Source organism: Miscanthus floridulus, chromosome 14 (assembly GCF_019320115.1).
Source record: "Miscanthus floridulus cultivar M001 chromosome 14, ASM1932011v1, whole genome shotgun sequence".
Classification (NCBI taxonomy): domain Eukaryota; kingdom Viridiplantae; phylum Streptophyta; class Magnoliopsida; order Poales; family Poaceae; genus Miscanthus; species Miscanthus floridulus.
Genome location: NC_089593.1, coordinates 58752651 through 58774398, shown reverse-complemented (window position 1 = coordinate 58774398; position 21748 = coordinate 58752651).

The window sequence follows — 21748 nt, the reverse complement described above, 5'->3', positions numbered from 1 at the left end:
GGTTAGCACCTACTGCCTGAATGTTGAGGGGTTTCCCGAAATCTTGCATGCCACCCTGCAAAAGCTCAGAGTCAATGATCGCCCCGAGTATGAGGGCCGTGAGTATGAGGAGCATGGCACCGAGCGGTGTGAGGTTACCGTCTACATCGGGAAGAGTGAAGAGTTCCCCGACCTCACTAAAGCCTGGAGTGTGACCGCCACCGGGTTTAGCTTCACCGACACCTACCAGGTTGTGGCCCGCAAAGCCTTACGGTACCTCTGCCAGATCTATGAGGAGCCCATTGCCCGTACCCCCATGCGATTCTTTCCACCTTTGGATAGGAACCGGCGGGCATGGAGGCTTTGCAAGGGCGGGATGTGCAAGAGGACAGTCCCACTATGGTGCACTTGACCACGTACCTGCTCGCTCTGGATGAGCAGTACGACCGTCAAGCCTTGGAGCTGAGGGCATGCCTTCGGCGCGCCGAGGAAGCCGAGGTCTTCAACCGGATGCTCCAGGTGCAGCTCGCCGAAGCGCATGCCAGCGCTGCAGCTGCTGAGAGCCGAGAGGCCACCATGGAGGAATCTCTGAAGGAGGCTGAAGATCGGCATGTCCATCAGCTGGGTGAGGCCTATCTGTTCACTAGGGCCAGGCGGAGGTCGCTGGTTGATGGAAGGCAGGATGCCCCGATCTTGGAAGGGATCCCTCTCCACCCGCCAGAAAGAAGAAGAACTGGTGTTATAGCACCGCCCGCACCTCCACCCTCGGAAGTGTCAGATGAAGAGCCCTTGGTTCCTCTCACTTAGCCGTTGCCCCACGAGGATGTAGACTAGTTGCCTTGGGACGTTGTGCCCGTAGTAGTAGTGTTTTTCGTTGCTGTCCCCCTGTATTTTACTCTTGCCGTTGTTGTCGTCCGTAGTTGTTGAGATCGTCCGACTGTAGGTGAATGCTATGTCGTGAATGTGAGCCTGAATGCCTGTACGTTGTACCTGTATAAGACCGTTGGAACATGAATTTTATTTTTTCGCTGTGTTTATTGCGTTCATCTACCTTAAGTTCGTTAGATGTGCTTAAAGTTTTCAAGGGCGATATTAAGCGGGTTGCAAGAAAAGTTGCCATTCCGACGCCAGCAGATCAGTCGTGATTGGATGTTATTGGACACTGTATCGACTAATTGTGGATGTCCCAACATAACACATGAATCTCTTTAAAACAAATCCGGCATTGGATTTGAATTCCTTGTCCCTTGTTGCGAAGGGAACCTTTGTTGTTTGAATTTTTCCCTTGCGATACCCCTTACTCTGTGGTCTATGACCCCACTGCCTTCATGGCATGTAAGTTGGTGATAGTTGCCTGGTTAAAAGCTTATGGTGCCACGACGAAACCGAGGGCTCCATGTGGAACAGCTGCCACATGTGACGCTGCTCGGCACGCGCTGGTATCGAGGTTGTTAACCAAGTACCTTTACCAAGTTACACCGCCGTACTGTTTTGTTTTAAAGTTTTCTCCTTGAAAATGTTCGGGTGTTCAAACGGGAAATCCATAATGGGGATGCAAAAGTGTCTTTCAAGGTAAAAAGGAGATGGTTTGGAGAAAGGAAGTATGACATGATCTGGGTTTACAGAAAAGACGGATGTGGTCAAGGAAGGTCAGCAGTGGATAGTCGGGAGTAGTTGCAAAAGTCAGAGTGGACGTTTTGTCCCAAGCCCTGTGCTTAGTTGACCGTGCTACGCATGCCGGGTTATTTCGCTGCGTGCCCTGCGAACGCCGTCGATGACGGGTCCATTATCGTCCCGTTTTTGCGTGACCGCGGCATCGTGCAGTGCACACCGTCTTTGTGCACTGTGCGTTGCTCCTTTTCCAGTATCCGGTCGGCTCCTGACTCTCGCGCCTCGTCCCCGTACTGGACCCCCCCATTTCCCTTTCTTTTCCTTCTTCTTTTGGTGACACGACCGCCCGCACGCCTGCCTCATCGAGCGGACCTCCGCTCTTCTCCTTTATTTCCCCCTCCGTCGCTCACGCAGGGAGCGCAACATGTCCAATCTTATCTCCACTCCGGTGTGTTGCTTTCCCCTCTTCGTTCGCCTCTATAAATACCCTTGGTCCTTGCTTTTCTCCTTCATCCCCATTTCCCCTCACCTTTGGAGCAGAACTACGAAATCCAGTCGATGTTGTGAAGCTATGTTCGTCTGTCTTAGGTGATGGTGTGATCGAAGAAGAAGGAAGGATCCGGTTCGTCGAAGAAGTTCAAGTTCCCTTTTGGGTAGTCAATCTTAGGGTTCACGATGTTTTACTTCTCAGTCGACTGTTTCTGGATTTGTTGGTGCTACGCCATGTTTTGGATAATCATTATCTTGTTGTTCCTCCATTGTCCTCGTCTATCCCGACTTTGGGAGTAGGTCTTGGGTGTATCAAGTTGCTCTTAACCAGGTATCCCTAGCTCCCCGTGTGGTTTAGTATTCGAAGTCGTGTAATCTTTCGGGTAATCCCTGATCTACAAAATGTAATCGCGTGTTCCCCCTTTTGGTTCTTGCTTCGAATCTCGGGGCGAGATTCTTTTTAAGGGGGGTTGGTTGTAACACCCCGGTGTTATGATCCTATTTAGCGCCGCGATTTAGGCCTAAGTAAAACTTTCGAAATGAGTTTCTCGAATTTTTGATTTAAAACATGCGTGAAGCGATAAGCGAATCTTGTGTGACTTAGTTTCGCGGACTCAAGTAAACGCTCAAGTTAAATCACGTCGGGCATAGAAATAATTAAGAATGTCGAGCGGCAATTCGAGCAAATCAATCGCAAACGGTTCGTTCTATTAGATTAAGCATGAGAACAACGTCTATGAATAAAATAAAACCCATTCATAAATAGAACGATATACATATATATATATATAGCTTTTGAATCAATTTAAATGCGAGTTTACAAAATGATTGCTGTGCCTAGACGTTGCAAATTGACTAAAGCAGTATACCGTTATAATATATATATATATGCATATATGTGTGTATATATATATACACACCCGTTACGACAATGGCTCTAAATCAAAATACGTGCATGCATGCTATTGATTGTCTCATTCGATTATTTGTTCACACACACGCACATATATTTATATATATATATATATATATATATATATATATATATATATATATATATATATATTTATATATATACACACACACATATGGGGGGGTGAAGTTGACTTCACTGTGTGCCGCGTTGAGTGTTGCCTGCCTGTCCGTCTCTGCGTACTCTGAATCATGATGGGGCGTTTCTCTGCTGCGGCTGCCTCTGCCCGTTTGGTCCTTGTTGTCTCCAATTGTTTTTTTTTCCAGGCCGTGCCACTAATGTGTCTGCGTTCAGTCACGTCACGCCAGGCAAAGTCAAGCCGGGTCACCTCCATGTCGGCAGCATCGTTTCTCCCTCTCCCTTTCTTTTTCTGCAGCCGAGGAGCTCAGTCCCTGCTCGTCCTTTTCCTCTGGCTTTTCCCTTCCGTGTTTGTCTCCCGGCTGAACCGCTACGCTGCAGTGTGCCTCATCCGCATCCGGCTGGCCTGGGCCTGCCTCCTCTCTCCCCGCCTACGACCCGCTCCACTACCACGCGCGAGACCCACGGTGCCATCCATCTTCTTCCCCCTCTGCCTCGGTCCGTCGCTGTGGCCGGTCGCCCGTGCACAGCTGTGCCCGAGCTTGTACCGCTCCTCCTCTTCCTCTCCGCGAGCAAGTCCCCTACCCGCGCACTCCTTCCCGCCGGCGCGCTCGTGCCCCGCCATCGCGGCGTCCCGCGCGTCGACGCCCCGCTGTTTCCCCTCCCGGGAGCCGCAGTCGTCGGAAGCTGCTCACTCCCGCTGCTCGGCCGCCGTGCGCGAGTGCGCGAGTCCCGCCGCGCTGTACCTGCAGCTCCTCGGCAGTCCCTTCCAGGTGCCTCCTCCGCATGCCGCTGCTCATGGTGCCCGCGCCGTCTCCACTGCCCTTGCTGCCGTGCGCCGTTGCCCTCCTCTTCTTCCTCGCGCGTGCGCATCCTCGATCCATCTCTGGACCGCTGCCTTTCCCGCATGTGCCCGAGCCGCGCCTCGGACGATGCTCCTCGCCAGCCGCGCCTCGGACGCTGCTCCTCGCCACCGCAACTCACCACGCCGTCGCGACTCGCAGCGCCTCGTCCGCGCCACGCTGAACTGCTCCACTTCCGCTGCCACCGGGCGAGCACGAGCGCGTAGGGCCCGCGCTGGAGCCGGTCCTCTCTGTCGTCATGGACCTCTTGCCGAACCTGGAGGCCATGTACGCCGGCTTCTCGGTGTCCACAGAGTGGAGCACGCAGCAGTCGTCGGCCGCCGGTCGCCGTGCCCCTCCCCTGGTGCTCTGGACTCGGGTAAATAGTACTTTCGTACCGTGGGTTAAATTGAGAAAAACACGAGGGCCTCGGTGCAATTTTGGGCATCGTCGCTGCCTAGCATGGACATGTGGGCCGGCCGCTCGCCATGTCGTGCGTGGGCCGTTGGCTTGCCTGTCGCTGGGCCGGCCAGTCGTCGCCACGCGCTGGACTGGTCGGTTGCCTGTGCTAGTTGGACCGGTCGGTCCCTGCCTGCTTGGGCCGTCCGCCGCTCGCTGGGCCGGCTGTGCCGCCCATGTTTGTTGTCGCCGCGCACATGGGCCGAGCTGGGCTAGTGTTAACTGAGCGATCCTTTTTCCTTTTCTTAGTCTTTTTCGTTTATTAAAAACAGGAAACTTGCAAAATTCGTAGCAAATCATTTATGAGTCCAAAAATTATGAAACCAGTTTTGTTAGTCTCCTAAAATCATGATCTACCTATTAGTGTATTTTGTTCACATAGTTCGATGATATTTTTGGAAGCCATATAATTAATCTAAGATATTGAATATTGCAAAATATAAACTTGTAGGAACTTTCGTGATAAATTGGTAACAGTATTAGATCCGAAATCTTTACAGTAGGTTCCTAGCAATATTAGCCGCTCACCATAATTTTGTAGCTCTAGAATAATTAGTTGCTAGATAAATAATAACGTCCTATTGCGAATAGAGAAACACCGTTGGTGTATATAACTAAAAGAATTGTTGAGAAATAATGCCTTGTTCGACAACACGAATATGTAGCCTAAGTACGATCGTCGTTAGATCTAGCTTGTTAACGTGAGCGGCGTAAAGCGTATTTATACGAGTCACGATTGCAGTCAATTAATTATATCTTTGCATGGCATTACATTGCATATCATAATAGGGACGTCAGTGGATCACGGAGTCGTCGAGAGTTGCTGGAGGAATGGTGCTTTTGGAGATCATGTCGCCATGATGGAAAGCTAACTTCTGATTATATTTTTCCCAGGCAAGCCCCGGTGCATAACCCCTACTTTTCTGCAGTTTAAATTATAATTGTGCATTAAGTTTTCAGGAGTTGAATGAAACCCACTTGCATATATATATATATATCTTTATCCTATGACTCTTACTAGTATGATAGTATCGTGTAGAATGCTATGCTACAGGACTCCGATAGAAGTCGAGTGATTGCCTATCACTCGCGAGAGATAGGAAATATATTACTGAATGATTATCACTTGGAAAATATAAGTGGTGGAAAGGAAAATGGTGACCGGACAGGGATATGGTTTGGGTATTGGTGAGTGTAAGGAGTTGTGTCGCCGTGGACACGAGGCATAGCTTGGTTACACTGTTTTTCCCTGTCTGGTCGATTAAGGACCGATCGTGCATATGACTCTAGGCAGGTCATAGACTTATTATCCTGAGCACATACTTGTGTATGGGCGCTTGGAAGACTTGTTGCTCTCTTGTCGCGGATCCGGCTCTTTCCGGACCGACTGTCAGGGTTTGTTTTTGGTGGAGGAGGTCCTTGCACCGCGCTGAGTCTGAGACTCAGGGGCGGGGGCTTGGAGTCCCAGTTTGGACGGGGACCTGGACACCCGGGACAGGAGAGTGATGGGTTGGTCCTGCTTGTGCCCGGGGTACAAGCGGGGCGTGTGTTTTCGGGGTACCCAGCTAGGGGCATTGATTCGCGAATCGCCGGGCTATCCGGTACGGCTTGTCTACGGTTTAGCATCGTAGTAAGAACTGAAAGATGAAAGATGGAAGATGGACAAAGGAAATCTGATTGCTTACCACTTGCTTGAAAGTAGCACAGGTGCTTACATAGAATGGTTAGTTAATGAACCAATGTGGCTATTATTAGAAATCAAATATAAGGACGCACGCTTAGTAATGCTTTCTGCAATTGCAACCCACAAACCAGATAGCCTTGCATATCCTTGGAGTCTTTCCTTTTCTCCTGCCGGGTAAGTCTTGCTGAGTACAATTGAGTACTCAGGGTTTTATTCCCCCTGTTGCAGGTAACAGGTGGAGGCTTGAGCTGACCTTTGTGTGTGGATTCCTCCTGGTGGGCTCAGAGAGGATTTCCTTTACGCTGCGATCGTAGTTGTTATTTATAACTCTCACCAAATACTTTTATAAATGAAAGTTTCATAATCTGTTGCCGTAGTCTATATATATCAATACTTCATCATGTCATTAATAGAGGTTTATTTCCGCTGTAACTCTGTTCACATGTTCTATTCCGCTGTTTAATTAAATTGTTTATAACTCTGATAACATGATTTCATTCTGCTGTTACATTAATAAATATTATACTCTGATGTGTATTGAAAGTGATGTAAGAAATGGTTACGAATGATGTAAGCTTTATTCTCTCATTTGTGATCCTGATGGCAAAAATGTGGATCTTCGGGTTCTCCCCTGGGGTGTGCCCGACAGGATCGAGTAATTTACCGTTCTCCCTCGAGTGCTTAGTGTCTAATGGAAGACAAGCACTCCTGTGAGGCATTAAATTAGGCGGTTCTGCCACATTTACTATCACCCACCGATCATCCGGAGGGACTGTATCGCCCATGCGACGAACACCGTACGATCGGTTCCCCTACGACCTCGCATCCTCCGCGGATGTGTATGCCCGGGGGCTCCGAAGGATGCTGACGCCATCCCCCTCGCATCCGAATTCATGGGAATGGCAGGCCGTGCTCCTGCCGCTTTTCATGAACTCCCGGATGACGAGGGCGAGAGCGACGGTTCCAGCATCAGCGATGTGGCACCCCACCACCGTCCGTCCTAGGAATGCGCTATGGCGGACACTCTGGGATAGCCACCGGTGGTTGTGGAGTCTGCGCAGACTCACACCCCTATGGACCCACGTATGGGGGCCCTCATGTCTGTGCAAGCGCATGCTGAGGAATTACGACAACGGCGGCAGCACCAGCCACCGCCTGCACCAGCGTAGTCGGTACAACACGTTGTGCCCCATGCACATGGCCCGGTGGGCGGTGCCCGGGGTCACGCCCGTCAGGTCCAACATGACATCATAAACGATGGGAACGATCTCCCACAATTCGCCCGGGCCAACCAGAACATCGCCACTGCGGCAATGCTTCTGCGCGGCGTTCTCGAGCCCGTTGACCCCTAGGAGCGGGCAGTCTACCGGAACCTCTGGGTTCTAGTAGAAGCCGCCGCCGTTCAACAGGCGGAAAGCTCCGTGTCGTGACTCCAACTCGTGCCCTCTCTCTCCTCTAGGGGGACGGGGACGCACCAGACGGATCGCTCCATTCGCTCGCCGCTATAGCCATCAGGCGAGGCTCGGGTGGCGGCAGCCGTGCCACGGTCCGACCCGGCGCCTGCCCCACATCGACCGCCAGTACATGAGCGGCCCGATCCGCACCAGGACGCTCGTAGCATCGTCTACAACCAGCGTCGGGCCCGACATGATGATGATGACCACCGTACGGTGGCGGGCGACACGAATCCCGGTTGAACCATCGAGGGGAGCGGTGAAACGCGCCCCAAGCGCGCTCGCTGAACGAACAATCGAAGCCCCAGCCCTGAGGGCCCAGGACCACGGGCCTTTAGCCGGCGTATCTAGGGAGCACCGATCCCACAACATTTCCGATTGCCCACCCACATCACCAGATACACCGGGGAGACAAACCCAGACATTTGGCTCGAAGACTTCCGGCCCGCCTGTCGGGCCAGGGGAGTGGATGACGACTTTTTCGTCATTCAGTATCTTCCCATTTGCGTGGGGGAACATGTTCGGGCATGGCTTGAGTTCCTCCCGCACGATAGCATCCGTGACTGGGCGAACCTAAAGAGGGTCTTCGTTAGAAATTTTCAGGGGACGTATGTCCATCCTAGGAACTCCTGGGACCTCAAGAGCTGCCAATAGGAGCCCAATGAGTCCCTGTGGGATTACATCCATAGGTTCTCCCAACGATGCAACTCCCTCCCTGATGTCGTTGACGCAGACATCATCAGCTCATTCCTCTCCAGGTCGAACTGTGAGTCCCTGATCCACAAGCTTGGCTGCCTGAAACCCCGTACCACCCACAACCTGCTCGACGTCGCCACTAACCACGCCTCTAGCGAGGAGGTGGTCGAAGCGGTCTTCAACAGAGGCTGAGACAAAGGCAAGGCCAAGCGCGCGGACCCAGACGAGGGCCCCTCCACACAGAGGGGCAGGAAGAACAAAAAAGGATCGGCACCGATCGGACAACACCACGATGGTCGCCGTGGCTGATCGCATAGGCAAGCAGCCCCAACAGGGGCTGCCTGGTGACTTCAACAAATTCATGGACAGTCCGTGCACTAACCACGCCTACCCTATCAAACACCTCTACAAGGATTGTGAGCTCCACAAATGTTTCCTCTGATAGGCCGGCGGGCTAAAGGAGGGAGGCGGCAAAGAGGCGGCATCCAAGAAAGTAGGTACGGCAGGCAAGGACGGAGATGATTTCCCTAACACTGACGAATGCATCATGATCTTCGATGGATCCAATGCATCTGGTCCAAGCGACAGCACAAGGTTCGCTATAGAGAGGCATGCACCACCGAAATGGCTGTCCCCTCCTTCCTCAGCTGGTCAGAATCTTCGACCACCTTCGATCAGAGGGACCATCCCTCCCACGTCGCGAGACCAGGACGCTACCCGCTCGTTGTCGACCCCATCGTCCGCAAGAAGCACCTTACCAAGGTGCTAATGGACGGAGGCAGTGGCCTCAACATCCTATACATTGACACCCTTGATGCCATGCGCATCCCCCGATCAGAGCTCTGCCTGGCGGGCTCCCCCTTCCATGGGGTAATCTTGAGAGCGCAGGCATACCCGCTCGGACAGATCGATCTACCCATCACATTCGACAGCCAGGCCAACTTCCGCTCGGAGGTCCTCACCTTCGAGGTGGTGGACTTTCTAGGGTCCTACCACTCCATCTTGGGGCGGCCATGCTACGCAAGATTCATGGCAATCCCCAACTATACCCAACTATACCTACCTCAAGCTGAAGATGCCGGGACCAAATGGCATCATAACCGTCAGCAGCGCCCTTTCGCATGCCTTCGCGTGCGACCGTGAGCACTACGAGCTCGCCACTGTGGTCGTCAATTTGTTCGAACTCCCATGACTCGGGGAATCATCGGCCCCGGCAGTCCCAGACTGCAGCAAACGAACCTCCTCGGCGGCCTTCCATCCGATCGAGGAAACCAAGGCGGTAGGAATCGACCCCACCAACCCAACCAAGATGGTTCGGATTGGGACCTAGCTCCAGGCCAAATAGGAATGCGAGCTCATCGACTTCCTACGCGACAATCGCAATGTCTTCACCTGGCACCCTTCTGACATGCCAGGCATACCACGAGAGGTCGCCGAGCACGCACTGCGCCTTATCTCGGGCTCGAAGCCCACCAAGCAGCGCCTACGTTGCTTCGACGACGAAAGGCGTAGGGCCATAGGCGAAGAGATCGCCAAACTCCTGGCAGCCGGGTTCATCAGAGAGGTATTCCACTCTGACTGGCTTGCTAGTCCTGTTCTTGTCAAAAAGAAGACCAGGAAGTGGAGAATGTGCATCGATTATACTGGACTCAACAAGGCATGTCCAAAGGATCACTTTCCCTTACCGCGCATAGACCAGATAGTCGACTCCACCCCATGTTGTGAAATCCTCTCCTTTCTGGATGCCTACTCAGGCTATCACCAGATCACGATGAAAGAATCTGATTAGCTCATAGCTTTGTTCATCACCCCGTATGGTTCGTACTGCTACGTGACCATGCCTTTCTGCCTAAAGAACGCTGGCGCCACCTACCAAAGGTGCATGCAGCAATGCTTCACCGACCAAATCGACCCGCTCGATCAGCTTGATCAAGCTCAGCGGCCGAAACCAACAATCGCTGTCTATGTTGATGACATAGTGGTCAAAACAGCTCAAGCTTGTGACCTGATCGCAAACTTGGCCGCAACATTCACGAACCTCCGAAGGTTCAACATCAAACTGAATCCCAAAAATGTGTTTTCGGGGTTCTGAAGGGGAAGCTGCTTGGATACAATGTGTCCGAGCGCGGCATCGAGGCCAACCCCAAAAAGATCACGGCCATCTCCAACATGGGCCCCATACGTAATGTTAAGGGCATGCAAAGGCTCACCGGCTGTCTGGCTACCTTGAGTCACTTCATCTCTTAGCTCGGCGAACGGGGGATGGCACTCTACAAGCTCCTCAAAAAGATGGACTCCTTCGTTTAGACTGAGGAAGCCCAATAGGCTCTCGAAAGCCTCAAAACATCCCTGTCGTTAGCCCCAATCCTCATCGCTCCCGAACGGGGAGAACCCCTCCTCCTTTACGTCGTGGCAAGCAACCATGTGGTGAGCGCCGCCCTGGTCGTCGAAAGGGAGGAGCCGGGACACCAACTCAAGGTACAGCGACCCATATACTTTGTCGGAGAGGTACTTACCGACCCCAAGGTCCAGTACCCCCAGGTGCAGAAGCTCCTATACACCGTGCTAATGGCGACCAGGAAGCTCCTACACTACTTCACCGACCATGAAGTTGTGGTCGTCACTTCATACCCACTCGGAGACATCATCCGCAACCACGATGCCACGGGACAAATCTCCAAGTGGGCACTCGAACTCATGTGCCATGACATCAGGTACACCCCCCACACCACTATTAAGTCTCAGGCCCTCACGGATTTTGTCGCCGAATGGACAGAGGTCCAGCTACCGACCCCGGACATCACCCACGAGTACTAGATAATGTACTTCGACGGGTCCGTAATGGCGCCTGGCTCGGGGGCTGGAGTGGTTCTGATCTCCTCGGACAGGAGTAGGCTCCGCTATGCCATCCGCCTCCATTTTTTAGCCTCAAACAACACCGCGAAATACGAGGCCCTTATCAACGGACTACGCATCGCCATCGAGCTCGGTGCTACGCGACTCTACGTTCGTGGCGACTCGGAACTAGTCGTGGATTAGGTCATGAAGGAGTCCTACAAAAGCCCCCTCATGACTGCATACTGCCAAGAGGTGCGCAAGCTCGAGGACAAATTCCAAGGGATCGAACTAGATCATGTCCCTCGAAGGGACAACGATGCCGTCGATTTCCTTGCAAAATTGGCCACCAGACGGGAGCCATCCCCAAGCGGGGTCTTCATCAACGACATCCATGAGCCATCCGCCCGCATCCTGGAAAGTCCGATCCAGAAACACCTCGACGCCCAGCCGACGCTCGGGGGCTCCGACCCTAATGCCCGGCCAGCACTTGGGGGCTCTGACCCCAACGCCATGCCAGCGCTCGGGGGCTCCGATCCCGGTGCCTCTAGGATGACGTCACCCATGAACGTCATCATATTGGCACTCAATCAAGCCGACTAGTGAGTACTGCTACTCGCCTAACTCCTCGAGGAGGTTCTCCCGTCCGAAAGGACTGAAGCTCAATGGATCGCTCGATGCACTAAGACCTTCATCGTGCTAGGTGACGAGCTCTACAAACGGAGTCCATCAGGGGTACTCATGAAGTGTATCCCCACCGACCAGGGAAGGCAAGCTAGGGCGCACAAGTCAAACCACGCTCCCAGGGACCATACCTTGAGCGTTTGCGGGAACAGTACTCTGCAACCGCCCTAACACAAATAGTATTGTAGGCGTCGACATTTCCCTCTATAGTGTTGTGGGTGCCGTTAAACTCCCATATGGTAAGGCCCCCCACGTGCCTCTGGGCATCGATAGTATTGTGGGCGTCGGGATTTACCATACCAGGTGAACGTGGTGAGACTCCTCACATGCCTCTAGGCATCAACAATATTTGCAGGTACCGACATCTACCATTCCTGAAGAAGGCAACACAACCTCCTACATGCATCTGACATTCTATAGTGACATCAACAGTGTTGTGGGCGCCTACCATTATCTTATACCCGCCGACATGGGCAACAGAGCCTAGTAGCATACGTACCCTCACCCTCTCACTTGTAAAGCCATCCCTTTTATCTATAAAAGGGGATGTGCTCCCTCCAACAAAGGGGGGCCTGTTTCTAGATTCATTAGATCAACTAAGTTCGCTAGCTCACAACCACAGAACCGCCGGGTTCGGACCTCAAGCACAAGCTTGAACACAGAGCTCATAGCGGAGCCCCTGTCGCTCTCGGCCTTTCTGACCAGAGCCGACCGGACCTCTCGTACACCCCATCTTTCTCCTTCTCATTTGTAACCCCACTGCAGACTTCGAGCACCTGGGCTCAGGAATAAAGTCACCTACCGACTCAAACTGGACATAGGGCACGTTGCCTGAACCAGTATAAACCCTATATCATTGAGTGTTAGGCCACCTCCGATCATAACGTATGGCAAAACTATAAATATTCACTAGTTGGTCACATTCTGCACCGACAGATACAATCCTGACAGGATGGTACATGCATTCGATGGTGAAGCATGGACCCACTTTGATGGCATTCATCATGAGAAAGCTAAAGAGGCTCGTAATGTACGTGTTTCACTGTCAACAGATGGGTTTAATCCTTATGGAATGATGGCTGCCCCATACACATGTTGGCCCATGTTCGTTATCCCCCTCAATTACCCCCCGACGTATGCTTTCAACGACAGAACGTATTCTTGTCATTGATAATTCCTGGACACCCGGGGAATAATATGGGTGTGTTCATGGAGCCTGTGATAGATGAATTAGTCCGTGCTTGGGAGGAAGGGGTATGGACATACGATCGAGCTACAAAGAAAAACTTCAAAATGCATGTTTGGTACCACTACTCCCTGCATTACTTCCTGGCATATGGGATATTCTGCGCCTGGTGTGTTCACGGGAAGTTCCCATGCCCCGTATGCAAGGAAGGTCTGAGGTTCATTTGGTTGCAGAAGGGTGGCAAGTATTCATCGTTCGACAAACATTGGCAATTCCTCCCTCTTGACCATGCATTCAGACGAGACATCAAGAACTTTACGAAAGGTGTCATAGTGACATACCCTGCACCACCGATAATGACTGGTGCCATGGTTCGTGAATAGATAGATGGTCTCGTGGTCAATCCAGAAGGTGGTTTTGTGGGATATGGAGAGCAACATATGTGGACTCATAAGTCGGGCTTGACTCGGCTCCCCTATTTTGATGACCTTCTCCTTCCACACAATATTGATGTAATGCACACTGAAAAGAATGTTGTCGAGGCACTTTGGGCAACAATCATGGACATTCCTGACAAGTCAAAGGACAACATTAAGGCTAGAGTGGATCTGGCAACGTTATGCGATAGACCAAACCAACATATGAAGCCTCCGAGTCGCGGCAAGACATGGAGAAGGCCTAAGGCCGATTTTGTCTTGAGCAAGCCCCAAAGGAGGGAAGTACTAGAATAGATCCAGACATTAATGTTCCCTGATGGGTATGCAGCTAATCTGAGGAGGGGAGTGAACTTATCTACTATGCGAGTCTTAGGGATGAAGAGTCATGACTACCACATATGGATTGAACGGCTTCTTCCGGCGATGGTTCGAGGCTATGTCCCTGAGCATGTCTGGCTAGTGCTGGCAGAGTTGAGCTATTTCTTTCGCCTGCTTTGTGCCAAGGAGTTATCTCGGACCATGATTGCTGACTTGGAAAGAATGGCACCTGTGTTGCTCTGTAAGTTGGAGAAGATCTTTCCACCCGGCTTCTTCAATCTGATGCAGCACTTGATTTTGCACCTCCCGTATGAGGCACGAATGGGGGGGACGTGCAGGGCCATTGGTGCTATCCAATCGAAAGATGTCTAAAGGTTCTTCGAAAGAAATGTAGAAATAAATGCAAAATCGAGGCTTCCATTGCAGAGGCATACATTCTGGAGGAGGTGGCGAACTTCACAACAACATACTATGGTGACAACCTCCCTAGCGCGCATAATCCACCCCCTCATTACAATGCTGGTGAAAATGAATCGAACCTCAGCCTTTTCCGAGGGCAACTCGGAAGCACAAGTGCATCGACCCCCAAGACCTTGAATCATGAAGAGTGGTGCCATATCATGCTATATGTGTTGACCAACCATGACGAAGTGGCACCGTACATGCAGTAAGTTCTCAACGAACTTGTTAAATACGCCATCACTATTCTGCATCCAACCCCCTTGTTTCTTGTTGGTACAGGGAATTTCTTCATGAATTCTGGCGTCAATCAAGAGGTCCTACCGCGCAGCAGCTAGATACCCTTCTTAGACAGGGTGCAGGAAATGGAATGCCCGATTTCATTTCTTGGTTCAAACGGAAGGTACCATCCAATTTAGCTCGTACTTAGTTTGACATTCTAAGTTACTCGTACGTGCGAATAATATAACGATGTATCTTGCTTGAGCTTGCAGGGCTAGAGGGATGCGTCTATGCGTGCCGAGTTGAGATAGGTTGCCGATGGCTTTGCCTATAGGGTCAGGTCATTTTTCGGTTATGACGTGAATGGATATCCATTTCGCACAACTAGCTACGAGCAGAGTCGGCCCAATCGAAGAACCACAAGTTTTGGAGTTTTTTAGCCCGGCATTGATGAGGTTGAGTATTATGGAAGAATTGAAGAAATATACGAACTCAAGTTTCATGGTTCCAAACCTTTTAATCCCGTCATATTCAAATGCCATTGGTTTGATCCTGATGTAACGAGACGGACATATTCTAATCTTGGGCTAGTCGAAATTCGATAGGATTTCATCTTACTAGGAGACGATGTCTATATTGTGGCCCAATAGGCCACGCAAGTTTATTATCTCCCATATGCATGTCAAACCAAAAGGCATCTTAAGGGTTGGGATATTGTGCATAGGGTATCGCCACACGGTAAAGTGCCTGTCCCAAACGATGAAGATTACAACTTAGACCCAAACACATATGACGGAGAGTTCTTTCAAGAAGAGGGACTAGAAGGGAGGTTTGAGATAGACTTAACCAAAGTGATCGGAATGGAAGTAGACAATGAAACGGTTATTAAAGAGGACACTGGAGATGAGGTGCAAAATGTGAAGGACTTACAAATGCTTGAGCGATTACATTTAGACAATGACAATGGCAACATTGCTCATTCAGATAGTGTTGATTATTTCGACAAGATTGATAGTGATGATGAGACTTATGATCCAGCTAATCCCGATCATGAAGATTATTTCTAATACATGCAATACTATTTTATTTTGTAATTACGTTTTGTTTATTTTGCATCTCTTTCTAAGTACTTCTTGTTTATCTGTGCTTATTGGTTTACTCTTTTTAATTGCAGGTGATTGAACAAAGATGGTGGGCGGTGGGATGAGGAAGCTAACGTCCTTGTACCGAAGGACAAGCACCGCTGCACCGGGGGAGAGTAGGAGGAGGAGTAGGCGCAGGAGGGAGCCGTCGCCTGCTGCCCCATCGCGTGAGCAGGAGGAGGAGGAGCAGGTGCCCCAGGAGGACGCCGAGGAGGCATAGGAGGATGAGGAAGAGGCGACAGCAGGGGGTTTCGCTTCCTCTAGTTCGTCGAGTGTCTACTTGCGAGGTCCCGTGAGCCTCCCTAAGCGACCGATACCTCATGAGAGACACTCGCTGATTCGACCTGAGGGGGAAAAGTAAGTAACTTTAGATGTTATCACTACTTTATATGATATGTTGAAAATCAAAATAGAAACTAATAATTTTTGTTAATCACTTGGGCAGGAACTGGACGATTGTGGCGAGTGGAGGTGCTCACACACGCCAAATCAATGGCATCCTCGGTCTTCTATGCAAGGAGCACTTCCCTGGTCTGGTTGAGTACGCCAGAGTGACGGGGCCGGCCTACTCGTTTGGCCACTACGCCGCCACCCCTGATGCTGTAGATCGGGCCCGCAGGGTATTCAACAACAAGGCGGAGCGGGTGAAGCAAGAGCTGTGGGTAAGTCCTCCTCGCACTACATTGCTCAATACATCGCATTCATTGGACATTCTTGAAATAATGAATGGATACATCGTGTTTGTATGCAGGATTTCTTTAGATGCCAGGACGGACATGAGGCCAGGGCGGATGCAGTGGCTACCAAATGCTGCAAAAAACTCATCGTGGACATGCATTACGAGGCGCGCATCCAGGCCGTCGTAACTTACCACGGGACCATCCTTGGAACGAAGGTCACCAAAAGGGACGCAATGAGCATGACGCTGACCCGGGACCAGTACCTGCAGGTAAATACAGAACATTAATACTGATTTCTTTTGAGATTAAATAGGCTTAATTTCATCTTCTGATATGTCATGTACTTGATGGCCTGTAGATGATTCCTTATTGGTGCGCCGTGTATCCCCAGTGCTGGGAACAGATGGTGGACAAGTGGTGCTCACGTGAGTGGGAGGAGACGCACAACTTGTGCCGGGAGTGGCGTTTGATGATGCCAGGTGTAGCACACCATCAAGGCAGCCGCAGCCTTAGCGGATACGCAGAAACATGGGTATGCGAATTCATTTATTTATTCTAACGCTCAATTATGCATGATTTCTAATCATCTTGCTATTTTTCTCGCAGTCGACGTCACATGGTGGCCAGCCTTGCTCCATCTTCAAGGCATTTGCTATGGCCCACAAGGTCAAGGCGACGTCCGACGTCGACTACAACCTGGTGGATGGGCCCGAGGCGTACAGCAATGCAACCGTCCACAACCGCCTCAGTGAGTACACATCGATGGCAAGGGAGGTCCATGGGCCATAGTACGATCTGAGCACCGAGGACCTTGATGGAGAAGTCGTCATGAGGGTGGGAGGAGGCAAGAAGCATGGGCGGTACTGGATTGGCGACGGCACAATCGACTCGGCCGCTACTCCTAGTCTCTCCCAGATTCGAGCAAGCAGCACGAGCAGGAGCCCAGCCATACGACCTCGGCAGGACACTTCACACCACCAGGTGGAGGCACTCGAGGTTATTCCTAGTTTATTCGTCGTTCATTGGTTTTTTCATACCTTTTCTTTGCATTATTGTAACATTGGGGTGAATGTATTGTAGGCCCAGCTGGAACAAGAGAGGAGGATATGGGAGCAGATGCAGGCGATGATGGGGAGGGTGGAGGCCGAGCAGCGGAGGATGGCGGAGATTCTTTGGTACATGCAAAGTCTTGGCGCCACTATGGGTGTAGTTCCGCCACCTTCGCTATTCGCTCCACCTCCACCTCCACCTCCTCACTATTCTACTCCTATGAGTATAAATGTTTTAGTTTGTATGTTCATGCTTACGGTCAAACCTAGTGGAGTATGAAAGTTTTATTCATGTATGGTATATATTTATCTTGTCTCACACATGCAATCTCTTCTCCTTTGTGCAGAATCAATCGATGGCATCGAACGATCCTCATGCTTCAGCGAATCCTTCACCAAATCAGTGATGATACTTGTGGTTGTTAATGGTACTTCTATTTGCAATTGTGGTTGAAGATGATGGAGCACTTGGATTACTTGTGAACTTATTTGTGATATACTGTGAGACATGTGACGTTTGTGATATATATGTGACGTTTGTGATATATATGTGGTGTTGATGATATATATGTGATGTTGGTGATGTTTGTTATATATATCTTCTGTTTGTTTAGATGGGATGTAAAAAAACAAATGAAAAAGGCTGTTTTCAGTCACTTTGCCGAGTGCAATTGCCATAACACTCGGCAAAGTGACTACCTAGGAACTACCTGGGAACATGCTTTACCGAGTGCAAAGGCCATTGCACTCGGCAAACATCACAGATTTGCCGAGTGCCACGGCCCAGGCACTCGGCAAACATCGCATGCTTTGCCGAGTGTCTAAGTCAACGGCGCTCGGCAAAGAGGGGACCTTTGCTGAGTGCTTGACCTTGACACTCGGCAAAGCCGCCGTCACGGTGGCGCTCGCCGTCACGACCACTTTTCTTTGCCGAGTGTCGGATTGGCACTCGGCAAAGTCTTTGCCAAGTGCCCGATAAAGTGCACTCGGCAAAGAGGTCTTTGCCGATAAACTGTTTACCGAGCGCCCTTTGCCGAGTGTAATGCCTTTGCCGAGTGTATATTGGCCTTTGCCGAGTGAAGCCGCCTCCGGTAGTGTGTTCGGCAGGCCGTAAACGATCGTGGATTATTCACTGCTGGCTGGTTTGGTGTAAGAGAAAAATACTATTCCAGCTTATAATCCACGATCGTATACGAGCAAGCGAACATGCCGCTTGATTGTGATGTCGCCTGGTCTTCTCCAGCATGAACTAAGGCTGCCCAGATCCAGACTAGAAAAGAGATGAGCAACCGAGGGATAGAAAGAAAGTGAGGATAGATCCGCATTAATTACACTAATCACCCGCACCCCTAATTACTTATATCCATATACCACTTATGTAATCTTGGTTTTTATTAGATTAGTCGAAGAACACTAGTCGGGCTGGTTTTCACCGTCGTAGGTGGGGACCACCAGACGCTATAATTTTGTGGTTACCGTATTTCTTGTTGGTTAGCCGGAGTGGAACGGTGCTCCACTGAGGCCTAGAATATATAACAGAGAGTGGAATAACATAAGAGATCGAGAGGCAGGGAGAATCCTTAGAATGTGAGGTTCGGTTGCATCGGTTCATGAGCCCTCACATGCGGTTGCATCGGCTTGTGGCTCCACCATTTGAACTGAATAAAAAAGCCCAATCTTCATCTCCGTTGGCCACTGGTGGAAGGAATTTGGCGCATGCCTGTTCTTTGTTTTCAGTTGTTTATTTACCATGAATCGACTCTTTTTTTTGAAGAATATGAGAGTTCATGATTTATGTCTCTTACGTAAAATTATCAACATCTTCTATTACAAAAAATATGTTTAAGCAACTATAGAGCGTACTCACTCTGTTCTATAATATAGTGCATTTTAAAAATTTTAAGACAACTTAAGGGAACACTATATTGACGCATATACCCATGGATTGCTCCAATTAAGGCGTTTCTCCTCAAATCAAGGTTTTCTTTTTTTAACAAACCTTAATAAATCTAGGCACAGTCATATGATGTAGAATGCATTATATTTCAGTACAAATTTTAGAAGTCGGAATGCACTATATTTCAGGGTGGAGGGAGCATATATACAGTTTTATATTATTCACTTTTATCAATATCAATATATTAAAATTTGATTAGCATGCATGAGCGAGTGTGTGTGTTTTTTTCTGCATGCATATTGATTGGGCTGGCACTTGTGGTTCTAAGTACATGTCTGTGTGTATATACACATATATAATAGAATATCATAAAAAGAATTAAAAATGAAATGGTGTGAAACAAAATATTTAAAATTGGAATACGTTAATGGAGGCGAGCGGCTTAAATAATGCCTCTTCTGTTAATCGCTAAATGAAGGCGGGCATCTTAGTACTGCCGCCTCCTTTAACAGATTAACGGACGCAGGCCACTTCTGGTGATTTCCACAGTTAGATGATTAACATAGGTGGTCGTTGACCTGCGTTAATCGGATTAATAGAGGTGGTCAGGGCACCCGCAAGGAAAGCGCGATTAACATTGGCGCTGAGCTGGAGGTGGAAGCCCTGTCCACCTTCGTTGTAAGTATAGACGTAGCAGCCTAGGAGGCGACACTAGGCGTGGCTTGCATGTGACTCCAAGCAAGCTATCATTGAAAGCCTCCAAATTCCGGTAAAGGCCATTGATGATTAGCGAGAAAGTCCGCGTAATAACTGCAAAGCGCCTTGTGCTGTGTGTCTGTCCACTAATGTGTTTTTCCCCGTTGTCCTTTTGGGCCGTGGGGGGTTAAGGTGAAAGTGGTATGACCTAGTTTTGGACCGGAGGAAAGAAGGATGTTTGTGGAAAAATGAAAAGGAGGGTGAAAAGAAAAACAGAAAGGGGGGACTGGTGGTGGTGTTGGGGGTGTTCCAGTTGTCGTCTCTCCTTGGGGGTGTTGGATTCTTCTAGAGGGCTCAACTGTCTTTTTGGGGTTGCGTCTAATCCTAGCTTTCATGCATGAGCTTGGGGCATCCATCGAAGGAAAAAGACTAGCACATCTCCAAAAGCACATGCTTTAGATAGAGGATGAGAAAAAGTTGGGGGGAGGAAGAGGTAGTGGTAGCTCCACATTAGCCTCGGCATGTTGACGACGGCTCGAGATGGAGGGCATCTAATCCTAGCTTTCACGCATGAGCTTGGGTCCACCGGGAATAATTCCAGGCCACGCTCCCCTCCCACCACTCCTTTGTGTATGCTCCGGTAGTAGCCCAATCCCATTTGAGTGGGGATGAAAACGGATCGGATACGAACGGATATCACTAATATTATATTTGTTTTTATATTTCTGTCCGGATTTGGATTCGAATACGGATAGTGTCAACCATATCGGATATGATACGATTGGATATCGACACCACAAATATGCGATTTGAGTATTTGGATACGGATACGGTATCGGATGTTGAATATCCGGACTCGGATACGAATAGATCTGAACCCCTTTAAACGGATTCGGTCTCAAATACGGTCGGAAAATATCCGTACCGTTTTCATCCTACCATTTGAGGGACGCGCACAGTGCTGCTGTACAGCGTGGACTAGGGAAAGCAAATCCTATACTACCAAGTATTTACTGTACGCTACAGCCAAGTACGTACTGCTACGCTCTGAGCTGTAAATGGGCCGAAATCTAACCCCCTCCATCCACTACCGGACATAGCATCTTTGTCGAGGGCCTGAGGATTTGCCGAGGGAAAATGCTCGGGCACTCGGCAAAGAGTCTTTGCCGAGGGCCAGGCCCTCGGCAAAGAACAGCCCTCGGCAAAGACTCAAAGACAAGCACACGGCAACAATAATTCTTTGCCGAGGGCTAAGGGCCGACCCTCGGCAACACCGCCTAACACGACGTCCATCCCCTGCCGTCAATCTTTGCCGAGGGCATCACCGTTAGGCCCTCGGCAAAGACTTTTTAACCGTTTTTGAGAATTTTCTTTCAAAAAATTCTTTGCCGAGTGTCCCTGGCCCAGCACTCGGCAAAGACAGTCTTTGCCGAGTGCCAAGCTGGCACTCGACAAAAAATTTGGGGTCAAAAAACAAAAAAGAATTGAAAATTTGCCGAGTGCCAGCTTGGCACTCGGCAAAGACTGTCTTTGCCGAGTGCTGGGCCAGGGGCACTCGGCAAAGAATTTTTTTAAAAAATAAAAACATCTTTGGCGAGGGCCCTAGATCTGGCCTTTGGCAAAGGCCCAAAACCTAAAAAACCGGGGTCGGCCCAAAATCCCCAAAATCCCTATCTTTTTCCCTCCGGCCCGCGCCCGCGCTCGGTTCCGCACCCCCGCCGCCGCTCACCTCGCCGCCCGCCCGCCACGCCGTTAGCCGCCCCGCCGCCCCGCCTCCGCGCCGCCCCGCGCCTGGCCGCCTCTCCCCCGACCTCAGCTCCCACCGCGCGGCCGCCCCGCGCCCCAAGCCGGCCCCCCTCTTCCACCCCAGCCACCACC